Source organism: Dromiciops gliroides, chromosome 4 (genome assembly GCF_019393635.1).
Source record: "Dromiciops gliroides isolate mDroGli1 chromosome 4, mDroGli1.pri, whole genome shotgun sequence".
Lineage (NCBI taxonomy): Eukaryota > Metazoa > Chordata > Mammalia > Microbiotheria > Microbiotheriidae > Dromiciops > Dromiciops gliroides.
Window position 1 is genome coordinate 67,360,895 of NC_057864.1, and position 25,120 is coordinate 67,386,014.

Below are 25,120 nucleotides of genomic sequence, written 5' to 3' on the forward strand. Positions count from 1 at the left end.
TTCAAACCAAGTTGTTGCAACCACCACTGAAGGGAGAAATCACTGTGGAGAATGCCTCACCCTTTCTCATCACCTTTGGCAATAGCTGGTGACAATTTCACCAACAGACAAACAGACCAGATTCAGGAATCCTGGAAATGGTAACATCTCATAGAGTTCTGGTCCTACTTCCAGCCCAGCCCTTAGAGCTATCATCTAGGGAAACAATTCATGTGAAAAGGGGCCACTTAACCATAACTACCAACTGACTACCATACAAAGGGCAGGGAAGACAGCCTGGCTGAAGGAGGGAGAGAGAGAAGAGAATGTATTCATTATACCACTACTCTCTCAATTACACCATCATTCTGTAAATCACCATATTCAAAACTGTGACGTTATTTTCGAATGACCACATGGGGAAAAAGAAAGAGGAGCTGTCAGTTTCATTTCTTGTAAATGTCTACTCTTTGCCAATCCTACTGCCTGGTAGTTCAGGCCCTTGTTTACACATGTCAGAATCATGGCATTTTTTTTTCCCTCAAATGTGCCTACCTGCTGATCCATCCTCTATATTTCTGCCCTGTTAATCGTCCTAATGCACAGAACTTTTCACAGCACTCAATTTTCTATTGTCTACCAAATTAAGTCTGAACTTCTTTGTGTGATAGTCAAAGTCCATCTTCACCTGGTTCTATTCTCTCCCTCTAGCCTCAACACACACAATTTACAAAATCTCTATTTTTTTTTTACCTATTCCCCTTCCCCAAATATATCTGTGCATCTTCCACCTCCCGGCCTTCATCATGCTCATCCCTGTTTCTAGAATAGATCCAAGTTTCATCTCAAATACATCTGTTTAGGTCAAACCCTACCTCAAATGCTATGTCTTTCATAAATTGGAATAGGGATAGCAGTTGAATCTACTATTCATTGATATAGGGAACTCTCAGATGAAGAAACTTACTTAAATTTGACTTTTCCCATTTGCCTTTCTTCTAGAATATAGCAGATGGGGGAGATGTGTCATTACATATTAAATTGGTGGCGAACTAGGGGCAGCTAGGTAGTGCAGTGGTTAAAGCACTGGCCCTGGATTCAGGAGGACCTGAGTTCAAATCCAACCTCAGACACTTGACATGTACTAGCTGTGTGACCTTGGGCAAGTCACTTAACCCTCATTGCCCTGCATATATATATATATATATATATATATATATATATATATATATATACAAAAAAAAGAAATAAATGAGAACTACAAATGTTTGAGCATGAACTCCTCCCCCTCCTAAAGGTTCCGTATCACCCAAAGCCTTTCTTTTTTTTCCTTTTCTAAGCATAAGATAGATTCCTGAGAGCTCACTTCCCTGGCCCAAGAGTAGAAAACAGCTGAGGCAATGGTGTAATGTCTATAAAAGCACATAGAAACTCCATTTACTTCCCCACATGGCCCCAGAGGGCTGTCTGTGTAGAGTGTTATTCCTGAACCCAGGTTTCCTAGTTAGAAGGGAAGGCAAAGGTGATCCTGAAATCCAGCCTCTTGTGCACAAAAGGGCATATGTGGGGAAGACAGTCTTGGAAACCCTTAGTTCAAGTGTAACACCAAGCTCAAGAGTTCAGAGATTTGGCCTTCTAGGGAAAGAAGGGAGGAAGATTCTTATCATGGTGCCGCTTAGAAAGAGAGGATCATTCATAAGACTCTTAAAGCTGAAGGATTAGTAAAGATCTAAAGCTATAACATGGGGAAGGAGAAGATTTGTACCTTTTTAAAAAAAAATCCAATTTTCTTGAATAATTCAGACACAGAGGGCCAGTGAGAAGGGGATTGCCTCCAGCAGCCCTAAAATGTGTTTGTCTTGTGGAGGGATTCCAAACCACAATGTTACCCTACAAGTCTCGAGGGACTGTGCAGAACCCTATGGGAGATAGGAATTCCCTGGAATAACAAGATGATTCCCTGATGCCAGTCCTAAAGTCAATACCCTTCCAAGAAGAATCCAAACCACAGAGTGGAACTATAAGTGTTGGGAGGAATGTGTAGGACTCTGTGAGAGAAAGGGATTCTCTTGAAATGGAGGAGAAACGTGTTGATTGTTTATAGGTTCTTGTAAATGCCTATATTTAATTCCTACTTTTATTTATGGGCTCACCTGAGTCATTTGCCTCTTCTTTTGGGTTTCTTGTACCTGACTTGTATTTGCTACTTTGAGTGCTTAAATGGGAACTAGTGCCACTATTCCCATTTACACATATGTAGATATGAAGTAAACATAAGCCATATTCAGAAATTTCCCAGAGTAAATTGGGGAAGATGGTTTTAAGAATTCCAAGATATTTGAAGGTAGCCCCTGGGATAAGACCCAGTCCAGGAGCTTGAGGGTTCCTAGACTTTGTGGTGAACATTATTTATTACAAGACAGAATTGATACATTTTTCTTTGAGCTATACACATTATTTCCCTAAGTATACAGACCCAGTACTGAAGACTGATGACCACATTTTTATAGATGCTTCTGTTTCCACCCATCTGCCTTTGCCATTATCAGAGATGTCAAATTTAGAAACATTTATATGTCCAAGGTGTACTTGCAACCAACGATCCCAAAGTGCTAAACAGATTTGTCCTGCACTTGGATTCTGCATCCATGGAGCAGGGCTCAGATAATTTAAGTGCCTCTTATAAGAGAAAGCAACTGAAATTCAATAGAGATGAATGTAAAATATTGAGCCAGGTTGCTGAACCACGAGCAGGGCAGGATTCTAAATGGAAAGGTTATAGCTGAATGACTAGGAGAAGGGAGGGGTGGGGCACACAACACATCCAAGAAGTTCTTGCAGAAATACATATCCCAAGTGGGCCCTGAAAAGAACAAGGATTGGGATGCTGTCGAGCTGCACTAACAAAAGGATGCAGTTTTTGCATTATGGTGGTTTATGCTGGGAAACTCTCCCTCCTGGCACAAATAGGCTGATGAGGGAACAAAGGAATTTGGCTGGAGATGTAGAGCTGCCAGTTTTGAGCTCTTGTCTTCATGAGTCAACTTAGTTTTCAGACTGTCAGACTTAAAACACTGGAACGGAAATATCGAATGAGAGCTAGAGACCATGCCTGCTTTGAACACAATGTTCAAACAACTAGCCAGCCTGTCCCGTAGATTCGCTAAAACTGGTAGAGTTTTGTAAAGAACTTAGTTGAATCAGCTCTTTGATTGATTGGTCAACTCAGGAAGAGGGATTTCTTCCACTGGCCTGTCATATCTGCTTTAGATGGGCTACCAGGAAATGAAATAGGACTAAGACTCAGGAGGGTATAGAAATGTGACATGGAAGTAAGGGCCAGGGCCCATGGCTTTCTCCCACCCCTCACTTCTTTTATCTTTGGATTATGTTTTGTATGAGAGTGGCTATAGGAAACATTTGTGCTTCCTGAAGTTGGAAACGCAGACAACAGAAGGAAGGGGTGAGGATTGCTAATAGCAGTATAAGGCCAAAGCTGATTTTTGCAAACTGGTAAAAATAAAAACTTGAAAACAACAACAATGCCTAAACCCTTTTTCCCAGTAGAAAACTGCTTGTTCTCTCTTCTATGGCCCTTTTAGGTCATAGGTCTATCTGTTTCTGATTAGCATCCATCAACAATCAGGAAATTGGAAGACTTTTCCCGGCTGAATATTCCCATCTCCAGCTAATGGCTTATTCATCTTACTGTCCTCAAGAGGGGCTTTTAGCACTTGAAAGGGGTGTTAAAAGACATATTAATAATTACCCTTTAGGATAAAGGCACAATCACCAATTTCTTACATACTTTTTTACTGTAATCTCAGGCCCTAATGAAGACAGCAGCCATCACTTAACTAAAAACGAATCATTAGGATGAGAAAAGAACAAATGGTTGACATATACACTAACTTCATCAGGCTTAAGAAATAAAACACCTTGCAAGGATCTGGCACCAAATAAACACTGAGTCTTGGGGTGGGGTGGGGGCAGTGGAAAGTACTGCAGAGTAAATACTTAAGATAACAGGCATGTAAATATTTATAACCACCAAAGAAGTGCCATTCTTCTTTGAAAAACAACAACAACAAAAAAAAAAAACATTGGTAATTTCACAATTAGCAAAGACTCTTCTTGAAATTGGGACAAGGGACCCAAGTGTTCTGTAACTTAAAATCCTCTGTAGGGGTATGGGGCTTTGCAGTCCGCAGGAAAATGTCAGTAAATCCGAAAGTTGGTGTAGACAGTTAGAAGGAAAGGGTGTGTTTTCCCCTGCTTCTCATGTCAATGGCTGCTAAAGGCTGAATAAGGAACCACAATCTGGGGAGGCTTTTATAACTGGAGACTAAACTGACCATTTAGCCCTGGAATTAATAGAACAGAGCCACTACAATTTAAAGGGCCCCTTGAAGTCACCTGTAAATATTAATCTAGCCAAAGGGGGGAAATTAAATTCTATTTTCCTTGCTCCTAAGTTCAGTGCATGTGAACTTGTAATTTACTTGTCTCATCTCCATTTATTTTTTTCAGAATACCCTACTCCAGACCTCCCTCACACTGCTTATTCTCTCTCTTTGCCAGTCTCATTAAGTCTTCAGGTGATGCAGAAAGTTGGTTGGTGGGTGCAGTCTATAATCCCAGAGTCTATGCTGTTCTCACTCAGCAGTCTGGCCTTCTTTAGAGCCCAAGTTGGTTTATAAAATGATAAAAGAAGCATCAAGCCGAGCACCCCAGTACCTCATATGAGTCATTGTTCTTTATTCGTTTCAATTAATCTGTAATTGCCCAATTAATATATCAAATCTTAGCTAGCAGCCCTGCATTCTTAACAAAGTTCAGTATTAGTTGCATATGTTCATGTCATTTTTGATTCACCTTTGATGCCAAGCTGATTTCTGAGTGTTTGTCTAGGGAGCGAGACTGAATTCAATCTGTCAGATTCTGCCCTGGTGAAACAGATTTAGTTTATAAGGTTCCCAACTCTAATTAGGTCTCTTTTTAGTCAGCATGTCTACCTGTAGCCTCCTTTCTCCGCCTCCTCTCTGGTTCTTTCCAATTCTCTCCTCTTTCTCTGTCTTTCTTCTGGTCTCCTGTCTCTCTGGTGTTCCTTTTCTGTCATCTGCCTATCTCTCCCCTCCCCCTTTAATCTCTGACTCTAGTTTTGTCTTAGTCTCTCTTTTTATTTCTGTCTAATAGTGACTAGTTTGAAGAGAGTAATCCCCAAGGGGCTGAAATAAAACCAGAAATTATGATGTAACACCCAAGGCTAAAAGCTGAGATAACTTTTCTATTCTGAGGGCAATTATTTTACATGGTTCTTACTCCATAAAGGATTCTGAATCTTGGGAGAGATTTTTTTTTCCACCCCACAAAGAACAAAATAGAACTGCTCAGCGACACCTACAATTTTGTTTCCTGGTATTATGTATAGTAATTTATTGCCTCATTTTGAAGTGATCATCTTTATTCCAGCCTCCCCTCTCCCCCACCCCAGGTGACAGTGCAGCATGGAAATAGTGAGACCATAAACAAGGTCAGACAAACCAGTGAAGGATGAAAGCAAAAGATTGACCTTTATAAATATACAGTACTGTATTTGAAAGAATCTCAACTTGGGAGCCAACAGCTGACAGAATAGGCAATGAGCAATAATACCACCCACTTAGAACCACTCAACCATTCTACAGGGCAGTGATTTCTCACTAAATCACAGCCCAGGAACTATTAACTTTAACAGCACCAGCAATGTTTCCCCTCAATGCCTCATGTTCCCCCACTACCCTGCTCAATATCTTCTGACGTTGACCCTTTTCTCTTTTCACTTTGGGAGAACTCTAGCTGTTCTTTTCCTTCCTTCTACTTTCCCAGAAACCTTCCCTCTTTCCCAGGGACCTTCCCTCTTGTTCTGAAGTGGCTGTTGTGGTTTTCATAGAGATGAGAATCAAGGACCTCAGCCACCCCTAACAACCTTAGCTTTTATTGCTTTCCTTATATGTGCTCTTATCCTTGAACGCCAAGGCAGGTGGCTTCTCAGGCACCTGGAACGCTCATTATTTGCCTCCCAGAGATATTGAAAGGCAATAGAGACTGATGCAAAATGTAGAATCAGAAGTGTTGAAGTAAGAACCCCACAGGATTCTGGGAAGACCCAAGGTGTAAAGGAATCTTGGTTCAAGATATAACCTTTGGATTTGTATTCATGGCCCAAATCACAGCTCCAATGAAGAGGAAAAGGTGGAGGAGGGAATGCTTGAGTATACTGAGATGGATATAGAGAGCAGTCATCAATCACCTTATAGATAGATAGATAGGTAGATATAGATATAGATATATAGAGATATTTGCTGAGGCTATTGGGGTTAAGTGACTTGCCCAGGGTCACACAGCTAGTAAGTGTTAAGTGTATGAGGTCAGATTTGAACTCGGTTCCTCCTGATTCCAGGGCAGGTGCTCTATCCCCTGCGCCACCTAACTGCCCAATCACCTTATATTTTTAAAAGACAGATACAGAAGGCAAAGGCAGTTAATGGAAGATGGATACAATAGTGTGGCTTTGTCCTATAAGAATCAGGAATAAGGTACTATAATAATCCCATCCAATAATCACCCTCTAAGTATCAGGAATGCTAAAGTTCAGAATGAGCTGAGGCTGGTGAGGATTATTAGGGACAAAACCAAAGGTCTACTTGTTTGTTTATTCTGAGGTGAAGGATTGATTGATTCACTTTACATTCCTTTTCTATAAGCAATGAGAATATTAATATGATTTCTAGGCCTAGAGAAGGGGGTTCAGAAAAAGTTACCCTCTTTCTCTTGGGACCAGTACCAAGTATCAAAGCCCTAGGTCATCCTTGTGTGAATGAAAACAAGAGATGAAGCCTAGGATCATGGAACAGCTCTTTCCTGTGCAAAACTGATTGTCTACATTGGGAACTAAAGCCCTCACAATGGTCTCATTAGCACAAGGGCCTCACAGACTGGTAGGCCCTGACACTCTTCAAATTTGAGCCTGAGATATAGTCAGCTTACTTTGAGCAAGTGTGGAAAAAACAGTTTCATATTTCCTCTTGGCAACATCTAGTTGTCTTTCTTTACCCTTCTTATCCTGAAGAGTACCTGCAGACATGAAACATCTTCTATAGCCTATAATGTAATTTAACTGACCTTCAAATTGACAAATCTAATCAGATCTCTCTAGCATTTTTGCCAGTCAATTAATCAAGAAGCATTTAAGTGCCTTCTCTGTGGCCCACACTGTGTCAGGAATGGGGTGGAGATAGTGGAGTGGAAGGGGAAATACATATTCACATGCCATGTAGTCACAATAGGTATAACATATTGCATATAGTACAATATGTCTCCTATGGGAAGCCTCAGGGCAATAATAATGGAGGGATATTTGGGTCTCTCCCATAGGAGAGAGCTTAGAGAGAAAAATACTGTGTTACATTTAAAACCATAGAAGAGAAATCCTGAGGGGCAGCTAGGTGGCATAGTGGATAAAGCACCAGCCCTGGATTCAGGAGAACCTGAGTTCAGATCCAGCCTCAGACACTTGACACTTACTAGCTGTGTGACCCTGGGTAAGTCACTTAATCCCAATTGCCTTGCCAAAAAAAGAAAGAAAGAAAGAAAGAAAGAAAGAAAGAAAGAAAGAAAGGAAGGAAGGAAGGAAGGAAGGAAGGAAGGAAGGAAGGAAGGAAGGAAGGAAGGAAGGAAGGAAGGAAGGAAGGAAGGAAGGAAGGAAGGAAGGAAGGAAGGAAGAAAGAAAGAGAAATCCTGAAATATCTACCTTGTTCTATCTAGATTTTATAAACAGTCTCTGAATTGTGGTCAGTATCCACTGGTCTGGGTGAGAGGAGCCATAATGTTACCACATCTAGTTGAGGATAATAGAAGAATCACAATTTGCCCTGAAATACACATAGAGCTTTCCCCAGAATTTACAAGGTAAATTCTGACTTTTGACTAAAGTTAAATAGAGGTAAAAAATCAGGAAAACCTCAGTAGTCTTTCCTCTGCCACCAAACTCAGCCTGACTTATTTACCCCTCTCCTCTCCTTTCCCCAGGACAATGATTGACCTTTGTGTGAGTATGTACAATGGTGGTAGAGTTTGGCTTGTCATGAAAAGGTATATTATGTACCAGATAAATGTCTTGTCCTAGAAAGTCAGAACTGGAAGAAATCTTAGGGACCATTGAGACTCATCACCTCATGTCAAAGAAGAAGGAATTGAGAGCCTGTTAAGTTTCAAGGACCTCACACAACCAGTTAGTTGCTAGACCAGATCCCAGTCTCATGACTCAGGGCTTCTTAAACTTTTTCCACTCGTGACCCTGGATTTATAGGTATATAAAATAGGCAAACAGATCAAACATTTACTGCCAATTTGTTTTGCAACCCCCACATTCAATTATGAAACTCCATCTGGGGTTGTGACCCACAGTTTAAGAAGTTTTGTCCTGACTGAGTCTAATGGCCTTGTCATCTCACTATACAGATGGCTTTTTAAAGTGATAATAATAAAAAAGTACAATAACATCTCAGTTACTAAGGTCTCCAGAATCTCAGACTCCTAAGGGCTTTTATTTAATCTAGTCTATCAGTATTAATTCACATATCATCTCTACCAGGGGGACAAGGAACCAGCACCATACAATCCTGAGGGCATTAGCACAAGAAACATGGGGTTTGGGAGATAATGCAGTATTTATTAGGTCTAGACTTATTGTTAATTCAACCTAATGAAAAATACAAGGAACCCTTGACTATTTAGGGATTATTATTTGGTTTATTTATTAGTGATGCGTTTTGACCCTCCTTCTGCAAGATATGGGTTCTTGGCCAGGTCTCTGACTATTAACCACCTCTCTCTCAGGGGTTTGCTGCGGTCCTCTCCAGCCTGGTCTTCACCACTTTTACTTCATGTGGGACTTAAGTGTTGGCAATCATCCTCTATATATCAATGATTCTTGAAACTTCAGGGTAGTGCAAGTATTGGGTAATGATGAGTTTAATTCTGGGAGATACATTTAAAGAACTCTGATGAGCTGGAATGTGTCCTCTGGAAGATAGTAAATGGACTCAGGACCAGGCCACAGAAGAATTTGAGGGATTTGAGATAGTCATCCTGGAAAAAGATTGGAGAAATATGATAAAAATGACCCCAAGTATTTTCAGTGTGTGTAAAAGGGGTAGACTTGTTCTCCTTCCCCCAAAGGATAGAACTAGAAGAAATTGATGAAGAGGCACAAAATAAATTTCTAACAGCAGCTAGACAGTGTCATAAATGCATATTGCACTGGGCCTTTAGTGAGGAACACCCGAGTTCAAATTCAGCCTCAGGCATTTAGCAGCTGTGTGGCCCTGGGCAAGTCACTTAACTGCTTTCTGCCTCAGTGTCCTCAACTGTAAAATGAGGATCAGAATAGCATTTACCTCCCAGGGTTATTGTAAGCATAAAACGAGATTTTTGTAAATCATCTTGCAAACCTTAAAGCACTATATAAAATGTTAATGCCTTTAGTAATAATAATAATAATAACAATAATAATAATAACCATAGAAAAAGTAGTAGGTTTCCTGCCACTGAAGGTTTTCAAGCAGGAGTTGGATGGGCTGCCAATCATCAGATATTTTGTAGAGGAGTCTCTTATTCAAGTCCAGGTTGAACTTGACCTCTGAGTTCTCTTCTAACCTCAGAGATTCTATAATTTTGAAAAAGTAGCTCAAAGACTTTTCTTGTGTGTGTGTGTGTGTGTGTGTGTGTGTGTGTATTTTACCCCTCATAGAATGCCAAATCAGAGAAGGACTTTAGAGATCATGTTGTCTAGCCTTCTGATGTTACAAATGAGGAAACTGAGATCCCAAGAGTTTAAAAAAAAACTTGCTCACAAACACATAGATAGTAAGTGGTAGAGCTTGAATTCAGGGCTTCTGATTCCCCATCCCAAGCTCTCTTTACATCACCCCTGCCATAACTACTGTACTGTCACTCAATCATTTAATTATAAAATCTTAGAGTTGAAAGGATAACAGATATAAACTAATTAAATGGCGCAAAAATCATGCAAAGAATGGTAGATCCTTAATTAGGAGTGTGGGGAAGAAGTCTGGATAAGATTAGCTCTAAATATTTTGTCCTGGTCTATTACAGTCTTGTTGAAAAAGTTCAGCAGGAGAAGAAAGTTAAAATTATTGGATAAAATGGGATGTAGGGATTCCCTTGGATTTCATTTACCCAGACTACTTCTGTTTTAATCCCCTCCTATTTACCAAGGAGGATAGTATCATAAATTTTAAAGAAAGCATGTTATATATCATCTAGACCAACCCCTTCCTTTTTACATATAAGAAACTGAGGTTCAGAGAGTATGTATGACCAGATTGCACAGGTTGCAAGTGACAGAACTAGGATTTGAACCCAGGTTCTTTGGCTCATAATCCAAATCCACTATGCCACGAGTTAATTGTATGTGAATAATACTATAAATTCAGCAGCCAAACTTCAAATTGTGTACAAGGGCAGACAAGTTGGGGACTGGACAAGAACTTGATACCCATTCCACTAGTCTTGCTGTGGCCACATACCTCCAAAATGGTGGCCGCTTCCCCCAGAGAAATGCAACCAAGTGTCTTAGCCAATTGTAGAGACCATGAAGTAGAAGTGGCAGCTTCTTAATAGCTACTTTAACAGTTCCTTCCTCTCCACAGTCCATAGCCCCTTATTTAGTAAATATTTATTTAACCATCTGAAGTATGATGATGAATCACTGTTGGTTTCCTTTAAATAAACAGGCCTGACCTCAGGGTTTTCTTTTCCCACGAATAGCAAGTTTATACCTGTTCCCAGTAATTGTTTAAAGAGCTTTGACAACACGGAACAGGCTCTGTTGGGCATTGCTCAGCAATCAATTCATCCTTTTAATAGATCCATCCTTCCTGGCAGAGACTACTCCTTTGAGTTACAAAAAGGTGCTAGCATTGAATAGGTCTCTGTCTCTCTCCATCTATCAGTCTTGTTTATATTCTTTATCTCTGTCTATTTATGGTACTTAACATGTTTTACCTTTCTATTGGTCCGTCTAGTTTAATTTCCTTCTATTTGGCTACCTTGGGCATATTATCTCTCTTATCCAGCCCTTGGCCTCCTACTGGGGCCCCAGATCAATGGATGGCTTCACTGAAGGTTAGTTCCTTTCTTTTTCAACAAGTCTCAAGTGAATACACAACACAGAGAAGAACAATGTACGGAGATTGAAAATTCAGAGGAAAACTCTTCTCGGAGCTTAAGGCTCTTCTAAGAAGCCCCAAACATCTTGAAGGCAGATGAAACACGGGGAGAAGGACTTCACTTGGCAAGGTTAGACCTCATTGAATAGAAAGAGTAAGTGCCTTTTAGTTTGAAGATGGTGCAAAAAAGAAATCTTTCTCCACCTCTTTCCCAGGCTAGCTATTCATTGTCCCCCCCCTGAAAAGGCCCCTTTTAAGTCCAAAGATCCCCTTTGCTGATTCTCTCAGCTGAAGTCTCAGCAGGAAGCAGACAGGATGGAAGTCACTCAGTCGAGCCTGATACTGCTTAGGAGGGCTACTGGCTGATCCGGGGCACAAGGGAATGAGAAAAGGAGCAGAAAGAAGCCTGCTAATTGAAACTCTTGGGAGACAGAGAAACGTCATTCAAAAGACTTAAGACAAATTTGCAGGTTCCTTTCAACTGTCTCTGGTGTCCCATATTTCTCCTACTTTTAATTTTAGGTATAATTGTAGGCAAGCAAGGGATTAAACGGCCTGAGGTCGTGTTCATAACATCATGCTACGGTTTCCCCTTCCTTCCTTCTTTCCTCTGTTTTTCTTGCTCCAATATCCACCTGTATCAACCAATGCACATGAATTTACTACAGGACAGTAAAACTACCAGTGTCATATTCAAATCTACAACTAGGATTATTTGAACCCTCTTACAGCACAGCACTGTTCTAGGCACCATGGGACAAACTAAATATGTGGAAAAGTATTCCCTTTCTTCAAGGATCTCAAAATCTAGCTGGGGAGAAAAGACATAGGAAATGATGACGGAATAAGGCAAGACGCTCTATAATTAAAGGACTGCCTGTCCTTAAGGAGCCTATCATCAAGTTAAAAAAGAAAAGTCGAACACATATAAAATAATCAGGGAATAATTCAAGACAGTCTATAATTAAAGTACTCTGACTATAAGAGCTTTGGGATTTGTATGAAAAATGGAAAGGCATTTGATGAATTGTTGATTTATTCACAACTCAAAAAATTGTTAGCAATACTTGTCACAGAAAATGCTTGTTATTGCTCTTAACAGTTTATTACTTTAAAAATGTACTTCAAAGGAACCTCTTGCATCTATCTATCCATTCACTAGTCAATCTTTTTTTGTTTGTTTTTGTGAGGCAGTGAGGGTTAAGTGACTTGCCCAAGGTCACACAGCTAGTAAGTGTCAAGTGTCTGAGGACAGATTTGAACTCATGCCCTCCTGAATCCATGGCCTATGCATTATCCACTGTGCCACCTAGCTGCCCCTAATTAATCTTTTTTTTTTTTTTTGGTGAGGCAATTGGGGTTAAGTGACTTGCCAGGGTCACACAGCTCGTAAGTGTTAAGTGTCTGAGGCTGGATTTGAACTCAGGTCCTCCTGAATCTAGGGCCAGTGCTCTATCCACTATGCTACCTAGCTGCCCCTCTAATTAATCTTTTTAAAGGATTTTAAAGCACCTACTATGTATATAGTTTGTTCTTACAGAGGTTTGCCATATAATAATGGTCTAGTTCTAATCTCTTCTTCCGTCTTCAAACTACTACATGTGATAAAAGCTTGATGTTGTGTAGCTAACTTATAACATGTGTGTAAATTCTCTTCTAGGAGAATAGTCCTAAGATCATAGGGAAAGGACCTTAGAGGATGAGTAGGATTCATTTTACAAATGAATCAACTGGGATTGAGAGAGTTTAAATGACTTGGCCTAAGGTTAGTTATCTAGGTAGGAAATAGCAGAGACAGGATTTGAACCCAGGTCCTTTGACTACAAATATAGCACTCTTTCTACTAAACCATGATGCCATTGTATATCCTAGAACTAGAAATAATCAAATTCTATTCTTAAGTTTCTCATGGGTAGGTTAAGATACGTCTCTTCATTGCCCCGGTCTCTCTAATCTCTGACTCTCCCATAGTGAGAGGACAGATCTGAACTTGTGATCATTCAGGATACCTTTGACATATTCTGGGGCCTAGGATGGATCAATAAGCATTTATTAAGAACCTACTGTGTGCCATGAACTGTGCTAAGTGCTGGGGTTACAAAGAAAGACAATATACAGTCCCAGACCTTAAGGGTATCACATTATAATGGGGGAGAAAACATGTTAACATCTAGGTACATACAGACAGTAGATTAAAGGGACTCTGGGAAGGGAAGGCATTAATGCTGGAGAACCCAAGACAGAGTCATCCTTGGAGGGGTTGGGAAGATATGGTGAGAGGCTGATGACAAATCATACTTCATATCCCTTTTCCTTCCTTTATTTCCAGCTCCCTACATTCCAACTGCTGTGTCGGTAGTTACATGATGATGTCAATTATATTTTCTTATTGCATTTTACTGTTAGAGCTGCCCACCAAACCTGCATCCCTGGGTAGTTTTGGCTACTCAGTGACTGAAGAATCCCTCAGTATTATGAAACATGAAGTCCAAAACAGTGGTCCCAAATGCCATAACCTAGGGAAGATGCTATCCTCAGTTAGGATCTAATGCTGTTAGTGCCGCATGTAGGAGAGTCCAAAGGCCACAGAGGGCATTATGTAGGGGATAGTATAATAAGGATTATAGTTGGCACAAGGACTCCAGAGTACTCTGGACATAATTTATTACTTCTCCAGTGTCTATACTAACTCCTTATTCCACTGAATAATAGCAGTTCTAAAACCTTCCTTTATGGCCCCAAAATACAATAAATGGATCATGATCCAAATTGGGATTGCAAAAAAGATTTGATGAGAAGTGCTCTTGGGGACAAAAGCAGGAATTTCCCAGGAGGGGCTTTTGCATTGAAGGAAGCAGGTAGCTTCTTGCTCCCAATGGACCTCCATGTGACATCATCCTTTTTATCAACAGCAGACCACTCCCTGACTTGGAACCAAGGGATGGTATGGGCAGGGGCAATGCTGATTGCTGTTATTGCTGCTGATGTGATAACATCAGGTTATCTTTCTTATCTTTCCTTATCATTAACTTTCCTATAGATGGTTTTCATTTTTCTGGAGCAGATTGCCACCAGTAGTAGTTTCAAGCTTCTATTTTAAGGTGAATTGTAAGGAAGTCTTTGGGTTGGACATTAAGAGGAATCTTTTTACCATAGCTATTGCCAGCCAAAGGAATCTATTGCTAGAAGAGGTCTGGGAATCTCCCTCCTAAGGAAAAGGTAGACATTTTTCATTCTGGGGATCATGTTAATAGAATCCTGGTCAAGGACATAGGAATTAGTTTACTGAATGTCCTCCTGAGATCCCATTCAGCTTCACGATTCCCCAATTTTGTATATGCCTTTGCCAGTCCCTTCCACCCATCCATTCGCCCATCCATGACTGTTTACTGAGAACTTATATTTGGAAAATAAGCATATTGCTTCCCACATGCATATTATCTATTTCATGGCTTATTGGTTCCCACAATTCTTCATTCTAAGTGAGATTCCCCTGTCACCACTGGGAACATGTCCACTTAACCCCTCAGATAGCACACACTTTGGAAAGATGAGCTAACTTTAATGTTTTTTCCTTAAACAAAAGTATAATTCCTGGATTTATTGATGGAAGGGACCTTAGAGTTCCCTGTAATCCAAAGCCCTCATCTTACATATGAGGAAACTGATGTCCATAGAAGTTAAATGACTTAATCAAGGTCTCATAGGTAGTGGCAGAACCAGGATTAAAATGTTACTCTTTGACTCCAAATCCAGGACTTTTTTTACTATACAAATTGAGAAAGTCAGCTGCAAAAACACACATACACCTATACACGCATACATATATAGACATATGCATATATGTGTATGTGTATCTGTCACACAAACATACACACACACACACACACACACACACACATATATATATATATATATATATATATATATATATATATATATATATGCATTCTGAAGCCAAACAGATATACTTTTTGAAATTTTATAAACTGGTTTGGATTATTCACATCGAAAATAACTAATTATTCCTTAAGTTAGCATGGGTGGTCTAGAGTTTACTTTCTGTAGAGTTTGCATGTCTATGCATGCGCTGTTTGTGTATAGCCATGCACCTTTAATCCCATGTGCTGACTCCCAGAGAAATCAGAAGGATTTGACTCTTGGTGTAGGATAGCTTGGAAAATATTCTACTCTTTTACAGAGACAAAATGTGTTAACCTTGATGGTGCTATTATCTCCTTTCTCCCCATCACCAGTAAGTATTTGGTGTTTGGTGGAATACACGGCACCCAGGTATACACCTCTATCTATAAGATGGGAGGAAGGAAGGGCAGCAGAATAATGAAGATCTTGGCTATCTTTCCTCTAGAGGGAAGAAGCCTGGCTGACCTGAGCAAAGTAAGATGGAAGGAGCTAACTGGCAAGTGAGTGGGCAGCGGCACCCATCCAGCGTGACAGGCCAACAGGGGAGTTAGCAAATGCTACATTGTAATGAACCACAAGTTATTTTCTGCAAACTGGGCAAAGACTCTAGGCTTAACGACTGTAAAACTTGATAAATGTTAATAAAGGAGGCCATAAATTACTAGCTGTAACCCTGGCAAAGTTTGTCGTATTGTATGATACAGTCTGTGGCTTTGGCTTGGGCCCAACTAAGGCAAGGGAAATTTTTGATGCAGAAGCTGGCAATGTGTGTGGATAAGCGGCCACTGGGTACAGATGGTAAACTTGGCAAACACCCAGCCCAGGGAACTGTAGTGACAGCGTTAAGGCTGAACTGAGTGGCCCTTCTCTGAACTGTTGTCTTTGCTTGGAGCTACAGGGGAAGCCTCACCCAGGCTTGGAAATGTTAAGAGCACAACGGAGGGATTGTCTTTTTAGGATGGAGGAGACTGGGGAAGGAATCCACAAGGCAGGAAGAGTTAGGGGTCAGATAGGATCTTCCATTCATGCTAGGCTGTTGGAAGCAAAGGTTGAAGTTGGGGGAAGGGAGAAAGATCATCTGAAAAGGTTATCTCTAACCTTGATCCAAACACAAATCCTAATCCCGCTCTACAAACCATGGTCATGTTCCAGAAATAATCCTTCACACACTCAAACCCAGAATCATCTCCCTAGACTCTAATCTACCCCTCCTCCCTCCTAGTACCACTCTTCAAATCCTGACCTTGTCCTAAACCTGATCTCTCATCCCCAAAACATGACTTAATTCAATACGAACATTTCCTAAGTAGATATTGTATTTGAATCACTGTACTAGCTACAAACTCTGATCCCACCACCTGCTTTAGACCCTTCCATCATCTGATCCCACCCTGTAAGCCTTCCCCAAAGGACCTATTCCTGCTCATATGATCTCAAACTTGATCTCAGTCCTCAAACCCTAATCTGAATCTCCAAACCCTGACCATAATCCCAACCTTATTCATTCTCAGCCCTACTAGGTGAGGAGCTTGGGAAAAAGCATTGAATTTAGAATCAGATGAAACAGAATCTCAGCTCATCTACCTATAACCTGTATAACTTCAAACAAAGCACTCAACCTTTCTAATCACTGGTTCCCTCATCTGTCAAATTAGGGAGTCAGATGACTTTGAAGGTACCGCTCCAGCTCTGAAGCTACAAGCCTATGATGAATAATACCATAGAATGATTAGACCAAAGAGTGGAACTTGAAAAGTTAGATTTTGGTTCAATATAAAATAAAATTTCCTAACATTTAAGGCTGACACAGAATGAAATGTTCTCTTCAGAAAGTAGTGAGTTTACCAATGCCAGAAGGGTTCAAGTAGAGACTGGATGAACGTTCTTTAGGGATGATTTAGAGGGAACAAATATAGGCTTGCTAGATGCCCTCTGAGGGCCCTTTCCACTCTGAAAATTTGTGAGTCTGGGAAGTAGTGGGTGGGGATGTGTGAGAGGCAGGGTGAGGGTGGGGTACATAGAGATAAGATGAGGTCTTTGTCATAGAACAACTATAGTTAGGGAGATAGGACACATACACACATATATTGGTAGATAGATAGATAGATAGATCTAGATAGAGAGATAAAGATAAAAAGATATAGATATAGATGTAGATGTAGATGTAGATACAGATACAGATACAGATACAGATACAGAGACAGAGACAGAGACAGAGACAGAGACAGAGACAGAGACAGAGATAGAGATAGAGATAGAGATAGAGATAGAGATAGAGATAGAGATAGAGATAGAGATAGAGATAGAGATAGAGATAGAGATAGATAACTGTAAAACCGGGCTCCTAAGGGAAGGTGTTGTGAAGGAGGCTTTGGACTGGGTTTTAAGGATGAGTAGGATTCAAGAATCATAAAAGAAGGGGTGGGGAGAAACTTTCACGGGTGAAGGGAAGGTTATGAACAAAAGCATGGAGGCAAGAATGCATGAGTTATGTTCAGGGGGCTGTAGAACCATAGATAAAGAGCTGATGGAGAACTTAGGGTCTTCTAGCCCAACTATTTCCCTTTATAGAAAACTACAGCATAGAGAAGCCCCATGGCATTTAAAGGCATAGAGGAAGGACAGGACCTTAGAGTCTCAGCCCCTTACTCTACTGTGAGAGAACCGAAGCAGAGGTTAAATGACTTGCCCAGAGTCACATAGTTCAGAAAAGCCTGTGACAGAATTTGAACCCTAAGCCCAGAATTTTATGGTCTTCTTCACTTAGCTGCCTCACACGGGTAATAAGTAGCAGAGAGAGGAATTAGGTGCTCTGATACTACATGCAGTAGTTCCCTTTACAGGATCAACCTGTGTAACCAACCAATCAACTGACATTATCAGAGTGTATAGACATGGGCAGCAAGGTGGCACACTGGATGGAGCCCTGGGCCTGAAGTCCTGACTTCAAATGTGGCCTCAGACACTCACTAGTTGTGTGGCCCTGGGCAAGTTACTTAAACCTGTTTGCCTCAGTTTTCTTATCTGTAAAATGAGACAGAGAAATAACTGGAAAATCACTCCAGTATCTTTGCCAAGAAAACCCCAAATGGATTCATAAAGAGTCAGAAGACTGAAAAACCACTGAACAACAACAATAAACAGGAAAGGAGAAGAAATGATGATTTTGAGGTGAGGGGGGATCAGTGAGGGGGCTGGTGGGTGAGGGTACTGATTCTACCTATTGTGGGACATGGAAGGGAAAAAATGGTGACAGGATGGTGGGAAGTATAACATCCAGAGCCCTGCCTCCTATGCCCATGCTGCCTCATGCTGTTATTGGTTACTTCCCCATTTGGGGAAATTGCGTCTCCAGCCAGCAGCAATTTTTTTTCCTCTTTCCCTGCAGAAGGTAATAACCTGTCACCAGAGCAAATAAAGTCTGATTTACATGAAATTTAATGCTAAGCATTTTCCTTTATTCCCCGGCACTGCGGTGGCAAGATGGCAATACTGGCACTGGCTGGTAGGCTGCACACAATGGTGTGATTTCACTAGAGAGAAGTTTAAAAAGAAATGACTTTTCTGTGACAGGATCTATTGCCCTGGGTTGGGGGCTTCAGATATCTTGGCAACATCTCACCTATTTTTCTTACAAGAGACTGAGTTGTGCAGCCAGTCCAAGAGGGTTTCAAGAGCCGGGGGAGAAAGGGGGAATTACAATCAAGATTTCCTTCAGTCTCCTGTACTCTAGATGTCCATGTTTTGAGCAGTCTTGCTTTATTCAGGTGGTGGTCATTTACTAAGGCCAGGACCCTAACCATTGCTCTGACATTGATTGAAAATGTCTAATTTATTAGGGCATGGCTGGCTGAGGGGGAGTGGGGAACAAAGATGTATAAGTCATTGCCCCTGCCCTCGAGGGGTTTGTACTCTAGGGCAGGAGCCAGGAAAGTCTTCACAAATACATACATAGTGGAGGCAGGTAGGTGGCGCAATGGATAGAGCACTGGCCCTGGATTCAGGAGGGCCTGAGTTCAAATCTGTCCTCAGACACTTGACATTAACTAGCTACGTGACCCTGGGCAAGTCACTTAACCCTCACAATGAAGGGTAAAAAACCCCCAAACAAAACAAATACATACATAGCAATACCAGGAATAGCAAGTTGTACATAATAGATTGGCAGTTTCATGTGCAATCATCTTTTTTATTATACTATATTATGGGGATGTTTGTTTTAGTCTATAAATTAAAACTAAAATAAATAAAACACAAAATAGAAATAAATAGCAACACCAGGCTATCTATGCCAAAGTTATAATGAGTAGTCCGGACACCAAGTGATGATGAGCACAGAAGGGAGAGGAGAGATAACTGAGAATAAGGGAAGTTGGGGAAGATTTCAGGAAGGAAGAAACATGTTATCTGGACCTGGAAGCAAGAAGACATTGACAAATAGAAAGGAAACAAGAAATCCCCAAAGCAGGAGAAATGAGAGTAAAGCTGTGGAGGTAAAAATTATCATGGTGTGTACGGGAAATGAGTAGGTCAGATTATTTGTACCAGGGAGGAAACAAGGGCTGAGAAAGAAGTAGGTAGGAATAAATGAGAAAGCCTTGAATATCTAAGGAGTTCTGACTTTGTTCTTTCTGTAGGCAATGTGGATCCATGGCAGATTTTTAGCCAACTTTGTTCATGGAGTTCAGTTAATACTTCCCTATTCCTTGTCTGGGAAATCATCTTTTATAACCTTTCCCTATATTCTAGTACTGGGCCATCTACTTAAAGATAAAACCCAGAGGTCTGAGAGAAAGTGATCTTTTCACCAATTAGTCAAAGGATACAAGTGGCGTCCTTATCCAGTGTTAATCAATTTCAGGTATTTGAAGTAGGCAGCCAGGTAGTACATTGGCTAGTGTGCCTAGCCTGGATTCAAGAAGACCTGAGTTCAAGTTCTACCTTGGACATTTACTGGCTGTGTGACTCTAGACAAATCATTGTTTGCCTCAGTTTTCTCATTATAAAATGGGCATAATAATTCCACCTACCTCTTAGGTTGTTGTACAGATCAAATGAGATAATAATTGTAAAGCATATAACAATGCCTGATGTAAGTGATATAAAATTGTTAGCTATTGGGGCAGCTAGATGGCACAGTGGATAGAGCACCGGCCCTGGAGTCAGGAGTACCTGAGTTCAAATCCAGCCTCAGACACTTAACACTTACTAGCTGTGTGACCCTGGGCAAGTCACTTAACCCCAATTGCCTCACTTAAAAAAAAATTGTTAGCTATCATCGTCATCATTTCATCACTCACCTTAATAGTTAACTCTTTGTTATCCACATAGGGTTTACCCACTCTGAATTTTTCATGGCAAAAATGAAAGTCCAGCTTGGCTTTCATTTGGCAATAACCCCTGTAAATCATATGGCACCTTTTAGTTTATGAAGTGTTTTGTTAATACTATCTCATCAGACCCTCACAATCACCTTACGATATGGATACTAAAGGTATGATTAAGCCCATTTTACAGATGTGAAAACTAAGGCTCAGAGAAGTAAAATGAGATCTGAATGCAGATTTCCCCAATTCTAGGTCCAACACACTAGCCACTCTACCACAATGCCTCTCCTATACTTCTCTTCTATTAGTGGGAGCTTCAGTAGTGCCCTGGTATAGTACTGGTGCCAGAGGGCAAAAATAACACCCATCTGCCATGCAGGTTTTCCTTGTGTCAGTCAGATACCATCTACGTTACTACAGATATAGGAATCATAGCATCTACTACCCCAAGTGTCAAATGTTCTATCCCAAAGTCGAGTATAAGTGACTCTTGGGGAGAATCAACATGTGTGTCCCCTGTGTCTACTCAGATGATCAAGAGTATACTCTAGCCTGCAGGAGAATAGTGGAATCTCTGTGTGTGTGTGTGTGTGTGTGTGTGTGTGTGTGTGTGTGTGTGTGTGTGTCCTAGGTGTTCTTGTCCCCTGAGAGAGTCCAGGTATCTGCTTGTTAATATGGACTGGCAAGCAGCCTTGTCAAAGGGACCTGGATGAAATTCAGGTGATAGCTGGAGACAGAGAGAGAAGAGGAAAGTGATTTAACCAGATAGATAACTAGATAATAGCAAGATGAAGGGACTGATAGGGAAAGTAAACAAGATTGATAAATAGATTAAAAAGGAGGGGGGAGGATATAGGCAGGGATGGGGAATATAAATAGGCAAACATATCAACAGGATGGATGTAGCAATGGGGAAGGCCCATAAAATAGAGTAGGCAAAGAATATAAACAGTGTAAATAGGCAAATGGATAGAATATGAAAATGACATCGTCAGATAGACAGAAAGTATTACCTAGATAGACGAGATACAGTAAGAATAGAGGAAGATTAATAAGCATCTGTAGGCACAGTAGATGGATAAAGCATCTAAAAGAGAGAAACAGGCTCCAAAGAACAGAGAGGAGATGAGCTGCTAACACCTTCTGTTTACAGTTTCTGGCTAAAGGGATCTGTCCCCTCATGGCTCTAGTGATGTCGCTTAATGAGGAGATCCCTGGAGCTGAGCTAAAATTAAAACAAACGGAAATCCTGTCGGGATTTTGTCACCTTCTCTGCACATGCCAATGAGAGGAATTTAAATGAGAGCCAAGATGGCAATTAGTGTGTCATCCGGTAACTGAATGTGAGGAAGAAAGGGTTAGGAATGCACAGTTCTCAGAGCCAAGCTGCAGGCTAGTCCCCATACCAGAGGAAGTCCAAATTTCAAAGGAGCTATCCATGGTAGGTATCCCCAGTTTTTTTCCTGCCCAAAGGGCTCCCTTTCTTCTCCCTCTTGTTGTCAACTTAATCCCCACCTCTGTCCTCCTGCCCTATAGCTAGGTCTTCTTTTTCCTTGACAGCAGTATTAACCTTTCAGTGCCAAATAATCCCCAGGTACTCCAACCAATGTGATATCATAGCTAGAGTGTTAGACCTGAAGTCAAGAAAACCTGCCTCAGAATTCTTACTGACCATTATTAGCTGTGTGACAAAAGGCAAGTCACTTCACTCTTCTGTGACTCACTTTCCCTATTTAAAAATAAGTATAATAAAGCTTTGGAATAAAAAAATAATAATAAACATAAAAAATAATGCTTTGGAATAGCTACCTTACAGAGTTGTTATGAGGAACAAATGATATAGTATATATACAGTACATTACAAACTTTAAAGGGATATTACTAGATTTGTGATTTTACTGCTATCAGTATATTAGAGATGAGGAAACTCTCTCTACCAATGCAAATCAGTACCTTCTCTACAACTTAATGTCATGGAGAAGTGTCTAGACTGTTGAGAGGTTAAATGATATGCCCTGGGCAAATCTGCCAATATGTGTCAGAGGAGGGATGTGAAGTCAGGTCTCCTTGGCTCCAAAATCAACTTGAAATCTACTATAACACACTGCTTCTATAAGTGTGAGTTGTTAGTACCAGACTATCCTGCCTCCCCAAGACATATATTGTTGGTCATGTAACCTCAGTCATCATCTTTTCCTAATCTTTCCAGGTATAGATCCATATTTATTTGGTGAGGAAATGAGAGGATAGTTAACTTCCTTTCATTTTTCTTCATTCCACAAACAAACAATATTGTGTACAGTACTGGGTATTGTGGAGGATAAGAAGAGGAATAGGACCAACTTCTTGTTTTTCAGCTGATTACAATTGAGTAAAATGGAGAAGATACTATGCAAATAATTACAATGGAGGCATCATTTGGTAAGTGTCCTATGAGTATTATAGCTAATAAGTGATATTGGAGTTCAGAGACTGGAAAGCTCAAAGTTGTGTGGGAGGATCAGACAAGGCTTCATGGAAGAGGTGGCATCTGAACTAGGCCTTAAAGGATGGGTATGATTTTCAGAAGCAGACATATGGATTCAGGGAAAGGGCATTCTAAGCACAAGGGATATTATCAACTAAAATTCATGGAGAAGAGGAAGCTCAAGGCACATTTTAAACATGGTAATTAAGGTAAGAGCATGAGTACTTCTATATGTGTATACACACACACATATATTTGTGTGTGTATGTATACATAAATACATACCTATATAAGTATGTATATATGTGTATATGTGTGTGTCTATGTGTGTATCCCTGAAGCTATAGAGACTATTCATGGATGACCCTTATAATTGAGGTCAATAACTTATAAAACCCAAACTACTATGCTTTCAGGTAGGAGATCAATCTTGATCTTCAACCTGTTCAACCATCTCTTCCAAACATTTTGACTAAAATTTGACCTTCAAGGGGCCATATTCTCAACCATAGCATGAGGGATGAATGGAAACACCATTTCAGACTAACCAAGAAGACAGTGTAGTTATCATGCAATAATCTTTGGACTGTGCACAAATACTCTAAAAGCTTACCAATTCTAGGGTTTATAATAATGCCAGACTAAGGGATAATTGTCTACGTGACCATTGCTTTAATTTACTTTTGAGATCTCAGCCAGTATACCATTTTCATATAGCTATTCTTCCAGAACCTGCACAACAACCATCTATTTGCAAAGCTAGAGAAATGCCACGTTGAAAAAGAGAAAAAATTCTTGTAGCATATAATAGGTTCAAAATGGGGAGGATAGACCATCCTCCTAAAAAATGTAGAGGGGATACTACAAGATACAACTACCATGGACTTGTAGAAAGAAAAGAAAAACCATTAGAGACTGCAGTTCATTATCACTGATTTATCCCCTCCCTTTTGAGAGTCAGTATGGTATGGTAGAAAGAATGCTAAATCTGGAATGAGAGGACATAGGTCAGATTTCCAGCTCTGTTATTTTCCATTTGTAGGACCTTGGAAAAGTCACTTGAACTCTTTGAATCTCAGATTCCTTATCTGGGAAATGAAAGAACTAGAGGAAATTTAAAGACTCTTCCTGCTCTAAATTTGTATCTCAAATGTGTCAATGATTTCTCAGCCCTGAATATACTGAATATAGATAGATACCCTATGGTATCTTCTGGGCACCTGCTATAGTGTCTTCATTTAGGGAGCTTAAGCCTTCATTGAACTTGACCACTTTATAGATATACTAGGACCTACTATACCTTATAACAGGAAGAGAGCCTTTAGGTGTCAGGGTAATGAGCAATCTTATATTAATTCAGAATCTTTTCCCTTCCATTCCCACTTCCTTTCCTCCCATTGACCTTGAACCTATATTTTGAGAGTTTTCAATGGCAGAGTATAATGATGACATTTAGGCATAAGCCATAAAAGTGATATTTCAAACATGGCATTGCTACCTAAAGATATCTCATACCACATCATTCTTCAGTCACAAGAATCTGGAATGCTTCTCACAAACATGGACATTAAATCAGAGACAGATCATAGATTTAGAGCTAGAAGCAGGGGTGCTACAAAACAGGGTTTAATTTATTGTTTTGCTGATTGTTGAGATTTGAGGAAGAGGAGAAAATCTTAATAATCCAGATTAAACTTTAAAGTATGCAGCATATGTGTGCACACATGTATAATTCATATATACATATAAACATATATGCAGTTATATAATATGCATACATAATTTTTGTGTGTGTGCGTGTGTGTGTGTGTGTGTGTGTGTGTGTGTGTGTGTGCGTGTGTATTTGGAAATCCAGTTAGACATTTTATCAGCACACTTGTAGCTACAAGGGATCTTAGGGATCCCTAGTCCAATCCCTCTTATTTTATAGACAAGGAAACTGAGTTCTAGAGTTGAAAACCAACGAGCCCAAGGTCACACATTTAGTAAGCAATAGAATGGGGATTCCAAACCAGGTCCTCTGGCTTCAAATCTAAGGCTTTCTCCACTATACTACTCTGAGAGAAAGTGAACACTTTTCTATGCTGGTTCGCCCCCCACACCCCTTTTTTCCATTAGTTCTTGGATAATGTCAATGGTGAGCAAAAGTCTGGTTGTAGAAAATAGCATATGGCCTTCCTAACTCCCTC

General features: G+C 40.3%; 1 protein-coding gene across 3 annotated transcripts in view; it reads right to left on the reverse strand.

Moving 5' to 3' along the window:
• Positions 1 to 25,120, reverse strand: part of TNR (tenascin R) — a 708,132-nt gene that overhangs the window by 419,193 nt on the left and 263,819 nt on the right. The gene's annotated exons all lie outside the window — the stretch shown is intronic.